The sequence below is a fragment of the Nesoenas mayeri genome (genome assembly GCF_963082525.1).
Source record: "Nesoenas mayeri genome assembly, chromosome: 15".
Taxonomy (NCBI): Eukaryota; Metazoa; Chordata; class Aves; order Columbiformes; family Columbidae; genus Nesoenas; species Nesoenas mayeri.
The window spans coordinates 11,576,588-11,594,508 of record NC_137559.1 but is presented as its reverse complement, the minus strand read 5'-3'; positions in this window follow the sequence as shown (position 1 = coordinate 11,594,508).

Here is a 17,921-nt window from a genome sequence, read left to right as displayed (position 1 = left end):
TCTTGGATACCATTGCACCAAGTATTTTGTTATTTCCATGTTTCAATCATGCAAAGACTCAGCATGCTGTAGGGTAATTCAATATATTGATGACCTTGGTGGCAGCATTAACTAGCGGAGCAAAGGAGGAGAGATGAATCTGCAGCACAGAAATGAATTAGATCTGAGTCATGTTTTTAATATATTTTTTGAGATGTTCTGTTTTGTGGTATTGGTTTAGACCATCTGCATTTTGGTTATAACAAGCTATGTAAAACAAACAAAATCTTGACAACAAGATATATGTTGTACATGCTTTTATGAATTTAGTTTAAAATAAATGTACTTCAACTCTAAAGGAACCTTTCATTTTAAAATATCCCTTCCTCTAATTTTCTTAAGTGTAAGAAAATGAGCTCACTTTTTGCTCTAACATACGGTACTTTATCAAACTTGTATATAAATTACTTGATTCTTCATACTGCTGATATTCTTCCAATTGTTTTAATAGACCATAAAAATGGTAATACTGTGGTAAACCATTAAACGCTTAGCCATTTAGCCCAGCAGTATTCCTTGTTTAATAGTTTTACTCATTTAACACTTACGATTTGTAACAGAGTAAATCTAATTTTAAAGTAGGTTGAGGAAGTTAAACCACCCCTGGGGAATAAATCTACACTCCCTTACCTGGAGGGCAATACTAATTGCTATCCAGACCCAGAACAGGCTCAAATGAAGTCAAGCTCCAAGGATTACTAATGAGTGAGGCTTACATTGTACGAGCAAAAAGTCTTTGAATGCTATTTTTTACCTGAGAAACTGGCTGAACAAAAGTCTGAGAAAATCCGTGCAGTCAGTAGACTGCTGGTGCTTTTAAGTGTTGGTAATTATCAGCTTTCCTCCTTGGGATGTTAATGCTAGTGGTCTGACCTTACCCCAGCATCCCTGTCTAAATGTATAACTTAGCCATCAGTTTGCTTTAAATCAAGCACTAAATCTGTCTGAGTGCCATTTCATATGGATATTAAAAAAACATCAGGGTCTACTTGGCTTCTTTTGTCAGCTATATCTTAGGCAATTGTGTGAATAAATTAATGGATGAAATTCACCCTTTATCAGTTTTGCATGTATGTAAGAGCACACCTCTATTTATTTCAGTGCAGACAAGCTATTTACAGGCATTATTATTATTTATTATTAAGTTACATAATCATATCAATGGCAAGGCAGGAGAGTTGCTTTGTGTGCAGAGTTTTCCACTCTTATAAATCTTGGGTTAGTTCTGAGGTTGTCCTGTTATTTTTCCAACTTCCCTTTAGTTCCCATTGTTCCCCTGATATATGGGAATGGAAGCATCAAGATTTGTTTAAAACATTAGCAAGCTCCATTTAGACCTTTTTTAAAAAAGAAACGTGAGAGTGTTTGCAATGATTAGCTAGAAAAACGCTAACGATGAACAAATTGTAATGTGAAACACTTTGCAGGGCATAAGAGAATGGGAGGAAAAAAAAAAGGATTAGGTCTCTCTTCCCTCATTTAAATCCTTTTCAAACCCAGAGGGTTTAATAGGTACTTAAGTGGTGCCCCAGAGAGTGTGATTGGAACTTACACGGTGCAAATACCTTCATCTGCCTTTCTGCTGCGGCTGAATTTTGCCCCCAATGGCCAACCTTCGTAAAAGCTGGCTATTTTCTTTGAATAATGAAGCTGTGGAAAATCCAGCAAGTACGTGGAAATCAGAACTAGGAACAGGCCCTAGAGGATTTTTAACCTAAATAGAAGAAGCTGTATCTCCAGCTTTGAAAGCTGTTACTGTTTCACTATTCTTTCTTTTTGCCTCTGGGATATTCCTGAAATGTGTGCATCTTCTGTTTTATGAGATGTACTTGGCTTCCTTAGATGTGAAGAGAAACAGGAGGAGGTGGACGATGGCATGGCCTCCAGCACTTTGTTTATGAGAACATCCTTCTAGCAATTTTATGTCTGCATGAGGTAGAAGAATAGTTTCCAGTCTGCCCTTGAGCTGTGGATCAAGCATTTTACTTCCTCTTACTCTTTTCTGCTTTATAACTCTAGATTCCTTTCCCAGAGCCTTTAGACAGATGAGATTTTGGTCATTTGTAGTGGCTGGAGCACTTTCAGCTGCCTTCCTTTTTCTCAGCCAAGTTTCACAGTTGATCAAGGTAGCATTGTTCATTTCTTTCTCTGCAAAACAGCTATTCTGAGACCAGGCTTAGCATGCTGTCTCTTAGAATAGAATTGTTTAGGTTAGAAAAGACCTTTAAGATAATTGAGTCCAACCTAAACCATATCCCTAAGCACCACATCTACACAGCTTTTAAATACCTCCAGTGAGGGTGACTCAACCACTTCCCAGCCTGTTCCAATGCCTGACAACCCCTTCAGTAAAGGAATTTTTTCTAATATCCAATTTAAACCTCCCCTGGTGCAACTCGAGGCAATTTCCTCCTGTACTATCACTTGTTACTTGGGAGAAGAGACCAGCTCCCACCTCACTACGCTCTAACTCACCTCCTGGAGCTCTGTCACTACACGGAGGGGTTCCTGCACCTGGGCACAGCTCCCACAGGGCTGTGTCACTGCTGCTGTCCTGTGCTGGTGTTAAAGCACGGTACTGGTGTTAGAGCAGAGCAGACACTGCAGCCTGTTCAACCAGAGCTCTGTCTGGGCAGTTGCGTCAGTTGTGGTGGGTACGGAGCTTCCAGAGGCCATGGCCTGCCGGGTGGGAACCGTCGCTGTCTGCTTGAGCTGGTAGAGCGTTGGTGCCTTCCCTGTGTGAACTGCCTGACCCATCCCAGTTGTGAGTGCTCCCCAAGGGCTGCTTTTATATGAGGGGGGCCTGGCTGCCATTATCCTGGCCCCGCAAGTCTGGGAAACCCCACCATGTGCTGTGCCAAAGCGCTGCGCTGTGCATCCTGCCAGCACCAGAGCTGCTCACCTCAGTGATAAGACGATCTCCATGATACCCGTAGAACAGTGATACAGTGCAATCAGCGTCTCAGACTTCTTTTATTATAGCTTAGCCTGATTAAATGGGGCTGATTGGTCTATTAGCCAGGAAAAAAAAGACAACGAGTAACTCCTACTTGTGGTGGTGGTGGTGTTTTGTTTTTTTTTTTTTTTTACCTTTTTTATTTATTTTTTTTATTATTATTACTATTATTTTCTCTCCCCCAGATGAAGATAACCTAGCAAATGATCATAGCATTGGGTATCATTTAGTCCTAAGAGAAGGTGCAATGCACCCTGGGCACCCAGAGCTGAGTCTGTTCCAGGATGGCAGCACTGCTTGTGTTCAGACTCCACGTTTCTGCATTTATATCCGTGGTACCACAGGCAAGTGCTGCATTTGCTGTTGGAAATTAAATATTGGCCTTTGCAAAGTTACCAGATTTATTTGTGAATAAAAATGATCATAGTTGTTTTCTTAGTAGATTCATGTTCTCTCTGTGTGGTGCCCAAGGGAGGGGATCATTGGATGCATTAGTTGCGCTCCTGCAGCCCTTGTTTGAGTGGTCAGTTGATACTGGGTTTAATTAATGCAACAAGACAAAGAAAAACCTATTTCTCAAATAACAATGTGTCATGATCTGCAATGCTGATTCCTGAACAGTGACGTCTATATAGAACACTGTTGTGTTTATCATATTGCTAATTTACAGAAATAAATTTCTTTATCCATTGAGCATTGAGACACATGTGCAATTCACGAGTTGTGTTATTAGCTCTTATCCCTCCACAACCATTTGTCAAAATAATTGCCTCAGCCACAATGACCTTGTTATGTGATATTTCTGAGTAAGATGTGCAACAATTTATTTCTTACTGTTGCTTTCTTGTTTAAATTAGCAAAATTTCTTCTTAAAAACAAACAGATCTGACTCCTCCATTCAGCAGCAGTGCAGAGAGAAATTGTTTATACTGTTTTTAATTTGTTGTTATTTTGGGTTGAGTTTTTATTTTCCTTTGGAAGATAACTAATGATAGATTAGGAGGTAAACAGCTGCTTTCATGGAGTGATGCATTAGCATGTAGCATGCTTCTGTAAGAGTTGCTTTTAAATATCAGTGTCAGAAATTTACAATGAACAGTTTACTGTAGGATTTGCTTTTATGAAGCCTATCTGAAAATCTGTGCAGGTAACAATATATGTGTAAAGGTATTTCCTAGCCTTTGTTTCCTGCCTTTTTACCAGTTATTAATCTACAAGAGCACCTTTCTTCCTATTCCATGACAGTCTCCAATGAACGACTAAGTCGCAATTTCTGGGAGGGAACACAAGTGTACTGCTTTGGTTGGGTCCCTCTTTTTTTCATGGCTCTTACTGAGAGACCTGGGAGGCCCAGCTTCCCTACAGGATGTGGACTCTTTCAAAATTCTTCAATGTTTAATTAACGAGGCAAACATTTTAGTCTATCTTACGTGGAGAACCTTTCATTTCCAGTCCAGAAATACCACAAAGTTTATAGCAAACATGGATGTGGACGTTTCATTCAGTTTGCCTTCCTTGTATGTTTTTCATCCACATCCATCAGCTGCATCTGCTCTAACAGGCGTGCTGCTTCTGTGGGTATTTGAAAAACTTGATAGTTTTCAGTTTTAGGTGTTTAGCGAGTTACTCCTTGAAATTATTATTACATTTTTATTTTTTTTTAATTCTGGTTTTATGTTAATTTTGTCAGAGTGTGTTATTTTCAATTCGCTCAGGTGGATGCAGCTTCTGCTTTTTGAAGGATGTCTTTTCATGTCTAATAACCTCTTTTACTCTGCTATTTGAGCACACAGACTTTTTTTGGAAGCCCATTTAAAATTATTTTTGATAGGTAATATGCATGTACTCTGAGCTTTTACAGTGGTGCCTTTAAAGAACTTCTATGCCAGTTTATGTAAAAAGAAAGTTTTAAAATATTTATATGAATATTTTAAAATTTTAGCTGATTCTTTTTAATTTATTTTTAACTAGCTTCTTCATTTTTGTACCATTCTTCTTTTTCAAGTTAAGCAAGCTAACCTTTCAAGTTAAACCTCTTGTGGGTTTCCTTTTGGGTTTCTTTTTGGCTTTTTTTCCCTCTCACACAAGCAGTTTTGTGTCTGAGTGCAGAGTAGCAAGTGTCTATTCCATGGTTTTTCTTGGATAACTTCATCTTAAATTTTGAGCTGATTCAAGAGTTGCTTCTTGTCTTGTGAGTTTTTACATTAGCTGCTCCAATTAGCAGTTCTATGTAGTTTAGCATGTCCACCAAACATGCCAGGTAGCCATAGTATACTATACAGGGCTTAAATAAAATCTGTCATTATTAAGCCTTATGTCTTCACATCTCTTCACTCTCCCTGGCAGTTTGTAGCCACTGTCACCCTAATATATTCTACATTTCTATTTTAGTATATCTTGCTTAGGTGTCCAAAGCTTTGTAGAGAAATAGGAGGCATTTTTCTAATACTTGCACAAATAATCAATTATTAACCCTTAATCAATCTTTCCACAGATTGAAGGGCAGGTTCACATGAGGTAACATCTCACTGTTCCTCTCATTCCAGTGATAACATGTCTCCTTTCCCTGCAGCCTTGAATTGCAATATCTCTTGAGTAATTCTGATAATTTGCAGTTGTTCTGTCGGTACCTTTTCATCCCAAGTTATACCAAGTGCACTGCTACTGACTTATCCTGAATGCCAGCAGCACCTTTTAGATCTTCTGTAACGAACTGCTTGTAAACCAACTATTCTGTTCTTCTCCTTGGAACCAGGTCAGTGGTGATTTCTCAGGACTGTTTCTCAAGGTGGAATATCATGCAAGTCTTCATGAGTTTCTTCTAACAAATGACAGAATTGTTTCATTTTAGATATATCCTGTCATCAGTCTTAATCAGTCAGACTCCCTTATGGGTTTTCATCTCGTACAAAACTCTTGTAATCTGTGGTGATTTCTTTTGTCAGCTGTCTCTTACTTCCCGGGCTACTTAAAATATCTTGTCTTTTCCCAGTAATTGTTTGTTTTCTCTCTTTAATCTGTTGAGTCATTTTCTCAAACCTACTAGGAGTTCACTCTCTGCTTTCAATTGTTATGTTAAACTTGGAAAAATTCTCACTAACTATACTTACTCTTCCTGAACTTCTCTTCAATTTCAGTTTTATCTGACAATTACTGTCTCTAATACACTACGGACTCCATCACCCATTGTGTACATGACTCTTGACTAATTTGAGTTAATTGCAAGTTAATTACTATTTAACAGATTTGATTTTCTTCATTATTTGCTGAGCTACATGTTAAATTATGCTGTCTTTTTGAGGAAATGACTTTCCACAATTACAGATATATGCCCTGTTCAAACCATTTGGCACTGTTAGATGTGGCCATAACATTTTTGCTTATGTTGTTCTTTTCCTTATTTGAAAACAATTCTGGAATATAGATTACTTTTTTACTCTTTTACAGTGCTGCTGCTATCTCCAGGAGTACAAAAAGCTCTCCTGCGCATCCAAGACAATGTTTCTAGAAACTGTTATAGACGTGCAAATTTGGGAAAAGTGTAATGTGTTTGTTCATCTAGTGCCACTATTTGCACTGTGACCAAATAAACTTTATATTAAAATTATGCAAGATAAAAAAAAAAGTCTACCCAGTATATGTAGCAAAACAGAATCAAGTTTTACTTTAGATTTTCTAGGACACTTGTTTGATAGCATGGTACCTGCAAAGCCTGGGATCACAGAAAATATTGACTAAAAATAGACACATCTTTTTGGAACACATTTTGTAACTGAAAGTTATTCCATCTCTAAGTACACACTGAGCATTGGGTTAGTACTTTTAATTCTTATAATATGAAGGGAATATTAGATGGAAAAAGATTTAAACTGTTTGCATAGCTGATCCATGTATCTGGATCACTGAAAATAAAAAATTAAACATGCTGTGATCGCTCCAATTTTTTTTTTTTTGTTAAATCCTATACCTCCTAAAATTAAATAAAATAGAATAAAATCTACTGTGTTTGCTCTTGCATAAATCTTAGTTGTAACTACTTTGTAGTTTCTGTTTATCTAAATTCCGAAGGCCTCCTTCAGACTTCTCTCAGGAAATTCTACCTTTAACTCTCCATTCTAAATTATTGAGAGCTTATCAGAGTTTCAGTATCAGCATTCTGGAACACCAGCCCCTGTTCCATGACCAAAATCTAGTCCTGCAATGTTACAATTTCATCAGATGTAACATGCCTGTATAATTTCCTACAATGACTTTCTCTAGGTGTGATTTTATTTGGTAAAGCTTGTATTTCTCTACTAATTGCAGAGAGCTATCTATGGTCTCTTGTTGATATGATGCACACAGTATTATGTTGTATAATGTAAGTAGGTTACAGTATTGTGTGGTTCCTTGGTAGCTTCTAACAAAACAGCACAGCCAAAGATGGTATTTTTAGCTGTTGTTACACTAAGCTTTTAGCAGCACTTCTGCCAAAGGCAACAGTGTATGGCCAAGGTGGTGTGCAGCTGCACAACCTGCCTTACTGAAACTGTCAGTAAAGATTAGCAGGGCTTTTTTCTGAACACTATGTATCAACATCAGGTATTATTTGAATATTCTGCAAGTAATCGGAATAAAATACTTGAGATAAAGTATAGGAAGAAGGAGAGGCAAAGTCACATACCTGAATTACAAAGCACTCCAAAACCTAGTGTAGTGGGTTGTGGTTTGTTTGCTTGTGGTTTGTTTTGGTTTTTGTTGTTGTTGTTTGTTTTGTTTTTCTGGAAGCAAAGCATGCCCATTAACCTGGTCTGCTTTCTGGCTTTCATTTAACTTGGGTAAATGTGGTACTGTTATCTATTCAGCTGCAATTTGATGGAGTTGCAATGGTTTTGTTATACAAGATAGGTTTATGACCATAGAAATGCAAGGATTTTCAGTTAATTGCTTTTGTCCTGAAAATATCTATGTTCTTTCCTTGAAAGAGGAGAAATTCAAATTCCTTGTGGCTTCTCTACTGTACCCTGCTTTCTGTTGTATGATATTTTTAACCATTAAATATTAACATTTTCTGAAAATGTTGTTAGTGGACACATCCATTTTGCTTTAATTGTGTGGGAGTTACTCCATCTGCTCTCATTTTGTGACTGACATCTGCAACTTATAAACAGCTCTGAGTTTTAGTCTGTATTTAATTACAAAGTTAACTTTATAATGTAATTTTGCATCTTTGTCTGAAGAGGTGGTTATATATTTGTGCTTTAGAAGGAACACAGATTTCTAAGACTACTTTTTTACTGAGCCCTCCCCTGCTCCATTTAAGGCCTGAATGAAAACTAGGTAGGCAAACTTTCCTAATTGTATGGTGATCTTCTGTGTTACTGAAATTACAAGGATGTCATTTTGAAAACATGCCTGTGGTATAATAGCACATGTATGTTAATTCTTTCTGCCTTTTGCCTCTTGAAAAAGAGAAAGTAGATTTTCTGTGCTGTGAGCTCAAATTGTAACTTGATCTCTGCATAAGAGAGGTGAATGTTTGTGGTAAACGTGGTTTTCTTAATGAGGACCTGCTGTTCTGCATGAAACTCTGTCACAAATAATAATAAACAGCACCCAGTTTCTGCCATTGCAGTAGGAATAAAAAATGGCTAGTGAATCTTTCCTCCACAACTGTGTCAACAGCAGGTCCTCATTACTTGTTCACAGCAGCTGAAAACTGATTTATTTATCCCCTGATGATCAGAATGCTGCCAAAGCTTGTTGTCTTTGTTGAATTTTTTTGAAAGGGAAAAATAAATATTTTCCTTTTTTCAAAATGATTTTATTGGTGCTCCCTGAAGCTGGTTATGCTACTTTCAATCAGTTAGATTGCTAATGGACTTTCTGGACATGGAGCCTGTGAGCTGTAGGAATTGCAAATGCATGTGATTCCAACCAAGCTCCTGGACTGACAGGTAATCATCTGATTAGGAGGTGGGAAATCAGATTGTGTTTACTTTTGAAGAGGATTTGCCTTATTGTTCATGCTTTTGCAGTAAATGCACAAGTGCCTACTTTCCACATGGAGAATATGAGAAGCTCTGTAATATCATTATGAAGAATAGCACACCCCTCAGTTTCTTCATTTTCTTGTGTGTTGTTTTCCTCTGGAGTGACCTTCAGTCACTCTTGGCTGCGGGAAGGAAGCACAGGAAAGCCAGTAAAAGAGCATTTGACTTAAAAGGAAAGAGTGAACCAAGATCTGAAGAGGGTAACCACTTCAGGAAGATACCTTGGCAAAGGGAATAGAGGTCCCTATTATTGAATGTTTGTTTTTAATGACATCCAAAGGAACAGAGAAACTGGATGAGAGGAAACAGTTTTTAATTTATCTTGCAGTATAGCATAGGGACCCACTGGTGCAAGGAGAGACAACTTGAGACAAAATGGTTGTGCCTGTCCTTGTTGACCTCCTACTGACTCTTGGAGTCTATAAGGAGTAAAGACAGGCTTGTGTGGAAAAGGAGATTCCATGTCACTCAGCTGCAGATGTTTAGTGCACTTTGTTTAGTGATCATGACCACACCAGAGAAGAACAGAGTGAGTGTTGCTATTGAGGCCCTGGAGGCTTCTAAATCCAAGGCTCCATCTTAAGGCTGAAAGATTTACACCCTTTATCTGCCTCATGGCTGCTTAAGGCTGCATGATGTACTCAGAATCAAAATCCCTTCAAAGGTCCAAACTTCATAAATCTTAAATCCTGTAAACATCTTGGTTCCTGCAGTACCAGTTCCAGGAATGTTTCAGGAAATACTATATTACAATAAGTTTGAGTCCAGTAGTCCTGTTTTCCAGCAAGGAAATTGAATTAAAAGAGGGGAGAATTAGATGAGAAACCTCTGTTGGGACTAATTAGAAATATTTCTGAATGGGGTGAGTTAGACAAGCAATCCATTAAAACTATGCAAATCCACAGCTGTCCAGCTTCCAGCAAACTGAGAGAGAAAAGGAAATGAGAGACTGTTCTCAGAGGCAATTTCTTTTGGAAGGGGAGGGAAAACTTCATGGCTGATGGAGACTGTTTTGTGCCATTCCTTCTCTGAAGGGAGTTTGTACCAGCCTATAGTTCAAAAATATTGCTTTTCTGCAGCAAATCACTGAAGCAACAGACACTAAATGTGGGTAAAAGATCTAATTCTGTGCCAGTTGCCATAAGATTTGTGATTAGCCTTCTCTACCACAAAAACCAAACTGAGGCAGTGGCATTTGCTGGAGTGATCACTGACTCTCAGCATGAAGATAAAAAGAGATGTTATTGGTTTAGATTGGGAGAACTGAGGATGGAGGATATATATATATGTGTTTGTGTGTGCGTATTTAATCGAATTTCAGACAGGGACAAAGAACTTTTTGTGAAGATATGTCCACCTTTCTCCCTCACCTTCTCAATACATCCAAATGGAAAATTTTCTAGAGATATAGCTTAGGATGAGAGCAACATCAGGATTTCAAGAAATCTCAGTTCAGATGAATGAAGGCTTATGAGGCTTGCATGCTTTTCTTCTGGGATCACTGTTCTGGCCTGGAACATGTGGCTATATCTACTTTTTATGCTGCATGTCAGATGATTGTGTAAGTAAAGCAGTTAATATTATAGGCACAACTTGTAAGTGGTTCCCTTTAGGATTCAAATCTGCATTATCGTCATTGTTAAATGATTCTCTATAAAGCAGAGGTCCTAGTTAAATGTTGTTGTGGAGCAGGGAGGGCTAGTGGCTCCCTGGAGCCTGCAGCCATGGGGCACCTGTGGGGATCCCCTGGGGCTGCCAGGGCAGGCCTGGCTCATTGTCCCTCACACCCAGCTGAGGCCATCAGGTGCCTCTGTAGGGATGGGCCAAGGCCAGGCTTAAATTTGATATTTGAAAAAACAGTATATGGCACATAACCGACACCAAAACCTGATCTAGAGACTTTTGTGTTGTTGATGTGACAGCAAGTTAAAATGCATGTGTATTTACAGGGTGATTTCTATCTAAATATTTAAACATGCCTTTAAAACATGTTGGCTTTTGCCAATTCTAAATTGTAATTGTTGAAACAAATTGATCTTGTTTTGATAACATTGGAACAAGATGTTTCTAAGCAAGAGGGTTTTGTTTTAGCTTTATACATCGATTCCATTGATGAGCCATGTTTAATATGAATAGAATATCTTCAATGCAAGTACTAAGCTGTCTTGTAAAAGGTCTCTCACCAAAGGCACAAATGAAAATGGCTACCAGGCTTAAGAGGTTTTTTCTCTCTTGAAAATATTAAATCCTTTCTGCTAAAATGCTAGAAACTGCATAGAGACATCTACTTTTTTTTCCAGTTAACAGGAACATGTGTGTTCCCATTTACAAAAATTCTAGTAGTTGATGGGGAATTGTGATAATTGTGTCTTGGCCTGAGATAAACGCAGCATTTGGGAGACAGTACACAGTACAGGGGTTTTTACACAACATGCTAAATCTTAGTAAGATTCTTCATTCATCTGTTCATCTCTAATGGCATCTTAATTTCTTAAAAGCATTTCAGCTGAAAACTTAAACAGTTTTCATGTTTCATGATGAAAGAATTATCTGATGGTAACTCAGACTTGCTGTGATCCCTACTGGCTATATTCATAGAGGCTTTAATATGGTTATCTTAATCTTTAGAGGGATTTGTGTAAGCATGAACTGAAATTCAGAAAAGCTTTTCATAATTCATTACCAAATTTTTCAGGGAATTGGACTTCTATCACCTAGCATTTCTACTTCAATCTAGAAGTAGCACTTCAGCAGAACAGCCAAGAGTTTCGAGGACTCATGTCCAAGACTTAGATATTTGACAGGAGGTATTGTCATCTCTTAACTCCAGATTTTCACAAGGAGGCTATGCAAACATTTCTGAAGTACTATATACCTTTTGCTGAAGTCAGGGGCTAGTGTAGTAATATTCTTCGTTTTCTCAGTATCATGCTTTCCATTTTACATTTCTCAATGGCCTGGAAAGCTTACAGTTTTCTACAAAAGTGCTATTATGTTTATGACAGTATTTATATATTTATACTTTTAGTGCGGTTTTGTTTCATTTTTTTTTCAAAAACTTGCATCCAGGTCTTTGGAAAGTTGTTTCAGTTGTTGATGATTGCCTGAGTGTCAAATTCCAGGAGCTGGAGCTGCTACACAAGATGACCAGCTCTTTCTCTGATGTTTTGCATACATGGTTTGCAGTAACTTAATTCACCTGTAATTTTTTCTAGGGACACCAGTAACTTACAGTGTAGACTTACTTCTGCCCTTTTGTTTGTTTGTCTCTTGTTAATTATCCCTATTACCCCTCCTGTCTTGCCAATATTTGGTACAAAGGACATTGTTCCTGGTGTTAAGGCTCATAGGGCTTATCCTGTGAAACAGTGACTGTACTTGGAGCATCTGTACCAGAGTTCTTTAGAAGGTGGAGGAGGTGGTTCCTTTAGTGAGGCATCTGAGAGAGCTTGAATTGTAGAATCTGCTTTTCCAATACTGCACAGCTGTGAGCTTTGGCTTAATTTCTGTGTACTTTAGTGTACTTCATTACACTTTGTACAGTTTGAAAGAGAAAGTTTTTATTAAACATGTTAGTGACCAAACAACATTTAGCTTGCAGTCTCAACTATAAAAGAAATAGATAAGGAGGGGGGAAAGAAAGGTTTCCTACATAAAATAAATGTAACACTTGAGGTAAATGGAAAATACAAAGGTGAGAGATTAGTTGTTCTCTCAAATCCTTTCAGTTCTAATAACGTGGTTTTAATATCTCAGAATAAGAAATGAAGTCTTTATGTGTGATTTTTTTATCTTAACTCTGATCTTTTATTACCACTAAAACACTTGTGGTGTTTGTTCGAGAAAGTCTCCTTACAAGTTATTTAAAGTATTTATTAAAATGGCAGTACGTTTCCATACTTTATTATGGTGAAAGTTCTGTTGGCTGGATTGTTCTTGTACAGCATCCAGTAAGTGTTTTTGTGTTTCTGCATCGGTGGTGTATGGGATTTGCAATAATGGATGTCATAACCCTCTGCTGAAGCTTTGGAAAGAACTGGCCATCAATCATAACATACAGTCTTTTCAATTGTAGCTCCTAGTAAATGTATTTTCTTCATTTATTTGGAAGCTATTATGCTGTCATTTAAAAGCACAAGGAAAGGGGGAAAAAGCCCTTTCAGTGAGACGTTGTGCACTCTGGTTTTTTTAAATAACAATGGATTGTTTCATGTTAAATTTAAAGCATTGTAATTCCTTAGCAAATAGGTTTACTGTTGGTTCATATAATCAAAAGCAGTACAACTGGAATATGAACATCTGCTCTGATCTCAGTTTTCAAATGCAACCGAAGAACAAACAGATGAACTTTTTCCCTATTTTTTACTTTGAAAAGTCGAAACTTTCTTCCTCATGTAATTGCCCTCCCAGATCTCATCAGTGATGGTTCACATGCTGTGTTTCACAGATCAGAGATTTCAAAGCTGGCTTTCTGATGAGTAAGAGGTTCTCTTGCCATCATCACCAGGCCAGCCTTGCTTCCTACTTCTGTCTGTTTCTTGCTTTATTGCTTTATCTTCTTTACTGACGCTTAACTTGCCAGTTGAGGTTTTTGTACTGCCACATCACACAGCAGGACCTGGGCACAGACCTTGTTGCAGAGCAGAAAAGTTGTCATTTGCCTTTGGCTTGTTTTTTTCTCCCTTTTCAGGACGAATGCACAAGTCTTTAGGGTTATGAGAGATTGCAGTGGAGCAGTTTGAAATTAAAAAAAAAAAAAAAGGTTTTTTTAGTTTACTTTGGTAATGAATTGAGATAGTCAATATTCTAACAAAGGAGTCAAGCTGGGATACTCTGAGATAAATAACTCATTCTTTAAGAGCTTTCTAGTTCTTTTTGTCTTTTCCTAAATTTATACTTAGTAGGAAAAGTTCATCTGAGACATTTTTTAAAAAAACCTTCATAAATAGGACCACATTCCTGTCAAGTGTGTGGCTTTCATGCCTTTAAATGTTAGCATCTGTATTAAGGAAGTTTGACAATGTTCCACAGTTTTCACTTATTGAATCAGGTCTGTTTTATTGAGAGAAGTTTGTTGTATTCAAGAAACTTTTATGCAAAATTATGATATGGTGTTTCATAATAACTATTCATTGCAGTACAATCAACAACTACCCATTTTCCTGTAACATCTTTATCTCACCTTCATTATAAATGTCTCTACAGTTTTACATTTGTTTCTTGTTTAGGAAACCTCTACACAATGTTCTGTTTTGAAAAAAACCTTTCTTTTAACACTAAAACTGCAGAGCTGCAATTACAGCAGTGTCAAAGAAGTTCCTTCTATCATGTTTTTCTTTGTCTCAAATTCGAAGAATTCAGTGCTCTGTGAAAATCATGAACTACTAATGCAAGTAGTGGATACCCATCAATTTGTCTACAAACAAACAAAAGATCACAAACAAAAACTGTGAAATTGTGTAATGCACAAGAAAAAAAATGGATGAACACTTTTTTTTTTTTTTAAGTAGAATTTCCTCCTGAAAATGCTGAAAATATATATATATATATATAAAGAGTGGCTTGTTTTTTTCTTTATCTTGACTACAAGTTTTCTTTGCCTTGTGATATAAAGGTGTAGCCATGGTAACTTAACATTTTAGTCACTTCTCTGCAGTGCATTTCTTAGGTAAAGAGTATGTAGAACTTGCACTTGATGGCAGAATTAATTAATTAATTCAGCTTTCTTTTAAATAATATTTCAAGACAAGCATTCTTATTTAAAAATACATAAGTGAAACAAAAATGTCAAATCTGTAAATGAAACCACAAATTTGTATTTGAAATTTTGTTACTGGATCCACCTGTCTGGACGATAGGAATTTTCTGGGCTTATAAAATCCTCAGCTTTCCTTGAGAACAAGGGAAGTGCCCATATTTCATTTAGTTGTAGGTCAGCAGCAGTTCTGCAGGCTCTGGCCTTTCGGCAGCCGCAGTGTCTTGGAGAATGCTGAGAGAACACTTGAGTTAGTGGTGACTGCTTGCTCTGCAACAAGCTAGGCCAGGCTCTTCTCTCAATGCTCTCGAGTATTTTTTAGCACGGAATGAAAACAAACATTGGACTGTCTCTAATTGTAAACAATTTTTGATTGCTGTATTTATGTGGGAAAGAAGCATCTATCTATAGTAATGGTGTTGGTAGTTTTGTTGTAGTGGGAGCTTGTCAAGACTGAAAATGAATGTTTTTTCCTTTGGATTTTTGGATTTGTGAATGCTCCAAAACACTACAGAGTGAAAGGGGGGTTAATGATGGGTTTTGTCATTAACTGGTACTTTGGGTTTGTACTTCCCATGTGTGCTACTTGCCAGGTGATAACTTTATTTAGCTGTGCATTTGGATACTATTATTGAAACTCACTACTATGAATATTGATCACAATCTGTGGTCCTCTTATCATTTAAATAATCCTTTCAGCAAACTCCTTGAACAGAGGTATGTCCCACACGCTTCACATTCTGTAACTGCAGTACACGTGTATCATCGTTTCCCTAAAAAAGAAGGTTTTTTATTGTTGGTGGTGTTTTTTTGGTTTGTTTTGTTTCTTTATGGGGGCAAAGTCTTGTACATCTCTTTCTGAAGCTGAAAATATGCCTGGTCTCACATGTGGGATGTGTCAGCATCTGTAGATATTTCTTGTATGTGTACTATCAAGAAAGAGGTATAATGCTTTATCTGCAGTTGTACTTGTGCAAGGAAACATGAATTGAAATGAGAGCGCAAACACATCATCATTGGTTTTTGCTATTCTTAATATGGGAGAGGAAAAATATATCATACAAGCCTTCGATGAGATGTATGGGCAGACTGGTCAGGAATTACTGTGAGTGCCAGGCACCAGGCTTCCCAAACTTGCAGAGCAGCTGAGCAATTTGACTGTGCTTTTTGCAGACTGGCTGCCTGGGATGTAGCCAAATTAGACAGCCAGCTTCTCAGTCTTGGTATGCAAATAAAGCAGGGTTGTGTCCCTAAATATCAGCCTCTTAGACTAGAGGGAAAACAGTTAAGAGGGGTTAATGAATGAATTCCCTGAACCACAGTGCACTAGAAGAGGACGTCGTGGGGGAAATAATAAGTTGCCTCTTTTTTTTTTCTCTTTTTTGAAGGGGAGGGGGCACTCATTACACTTAATCTAGTGGAGACTAATCTGAGAGTCAAATGTCCTTAATTATGTTTTCACTTGGTGTGAGTTTTGTTTGTCTGGCAGATCTCTTTGGCAGCCACGCAAAGAGACTCTGATCTATTTAGAGCTGTTTGTATTCAATATATGAAATATTACCCACATCTCTAGGCAAAGAGTTCGCACACAGAAATGATAACTCACCTGCACTTCTCTAAGGTGAAAGAGTCAATCCCCAAGTGGCTGCAAACTGTATGTATGTACGAGAACTTTGGATTGCAGAACACAGTGGTAAATGCTGAATGTGCAGAATGGCTTAATTTCCTGTGTGCAGGGCTGAGCAAGGTTATTAAGAAGCCCTTTCAAGTTTAAGATTTTCCCCAGGGAAACTCCAGAAACACAGCTGCTTAAAAGGAGAGAAAAAAAAAAAGAGAGGAAAAAAGTAAGAATAAAAAGGGACTGAGATGTGCAGATGCTGGCTATGTGCTGCATAGAAGCTAGAGGCAATATTTTGTTAGAAACCTGAGGTGTGAGGCAGGGTATGGCAGCAGGAATGGGAGGAGGGACTGAGCTTTCATCATGGCTTCCTCTCACTCCTGATACCTGCCTCAGATGTATTGCAGGTGTAGACAGCTGCTGACACATGAGAGAATAAAGCCTGGGAGTGCTGAGTGAGTTGAATCAACAGCTGTTGCTGAGAAAAGGAAGAGAGAAGAAAGTATGAATTTGTTCTGACTGGTGATGATTTGGGGAATGTGTATATGCGAAACTTCGATTTGGTGACTTTGCATCATTGGAAATATAAGTGTGAATGGAATCCACCAGCTGCTGCCTAGTGCACCTAAAGGCACGTTGCTCTGGGGGAGAGAGGGAGGTTTCTGGGGAAAGTAGCAGCCAAAGAAATGCACTTGATAGTTTGGGATAAAGGCCCATTTAGGAACATTTTAGATCAGACTTATTTTGCATTTTAGAATTCTATTTTTTTTTTAATTATTTTTTTTAAATTCATCTTTTTGTTGGTTTTTTTTAATATATATAAAGAATACAGGAAGAAGGATTACACAATGGAGTTTATTTTAAAGTGGCCTAATGAACAGCAACAGAAAGAGTCCTGCTAAACCAGCTGTTTATAAACCCATACAGTTTTGCATAACACATTTATTTCAGAAAGATGCTACAGGCGGAAAAAGGAAAAAAAGTGGGTGCGGGGAGAAGGCTTCTTGGAAGAAGATACATCTATAGATATGTCTTAGAGGGAAAAAAAGAAGAGTTTTCGTTGGTTTGTAGTTTCCATTTAAGATTTCTTTGAAGGGTGTTGTGTGTGTGTGGTTTTGATTATCTTTTTTAAATAGGTCTACTTTAAAATTGGATGTTGAACACCTGAAAATGTAGAACAGAGATACTAATAATATCACAGTGTCTCTGTGCAGATAGTGGGATTAGATAGTACTTCTGTTAAGTCCTATTTCTGATGTTTCCATATTTTAATGCTGACAGTGAAGGATGACACCTTCTTTAGTATAACTAACTTTTAATCACCTACATGCATGATGAAACATATTGTAGGTATCTGTATTTTGCAATACATTGTATTCAGCTTAGGTTGCACATAAGAGAAATAGTTTTCTTTCGCCATTAGTATTCAGAGCAGTATTTATTCTTATTTAAACCTTCTTGTTGAATTCTTTTGCAGTTTTAAGTAGACTGAAAGGCTAGTGCAGCATTCATTGTATATCA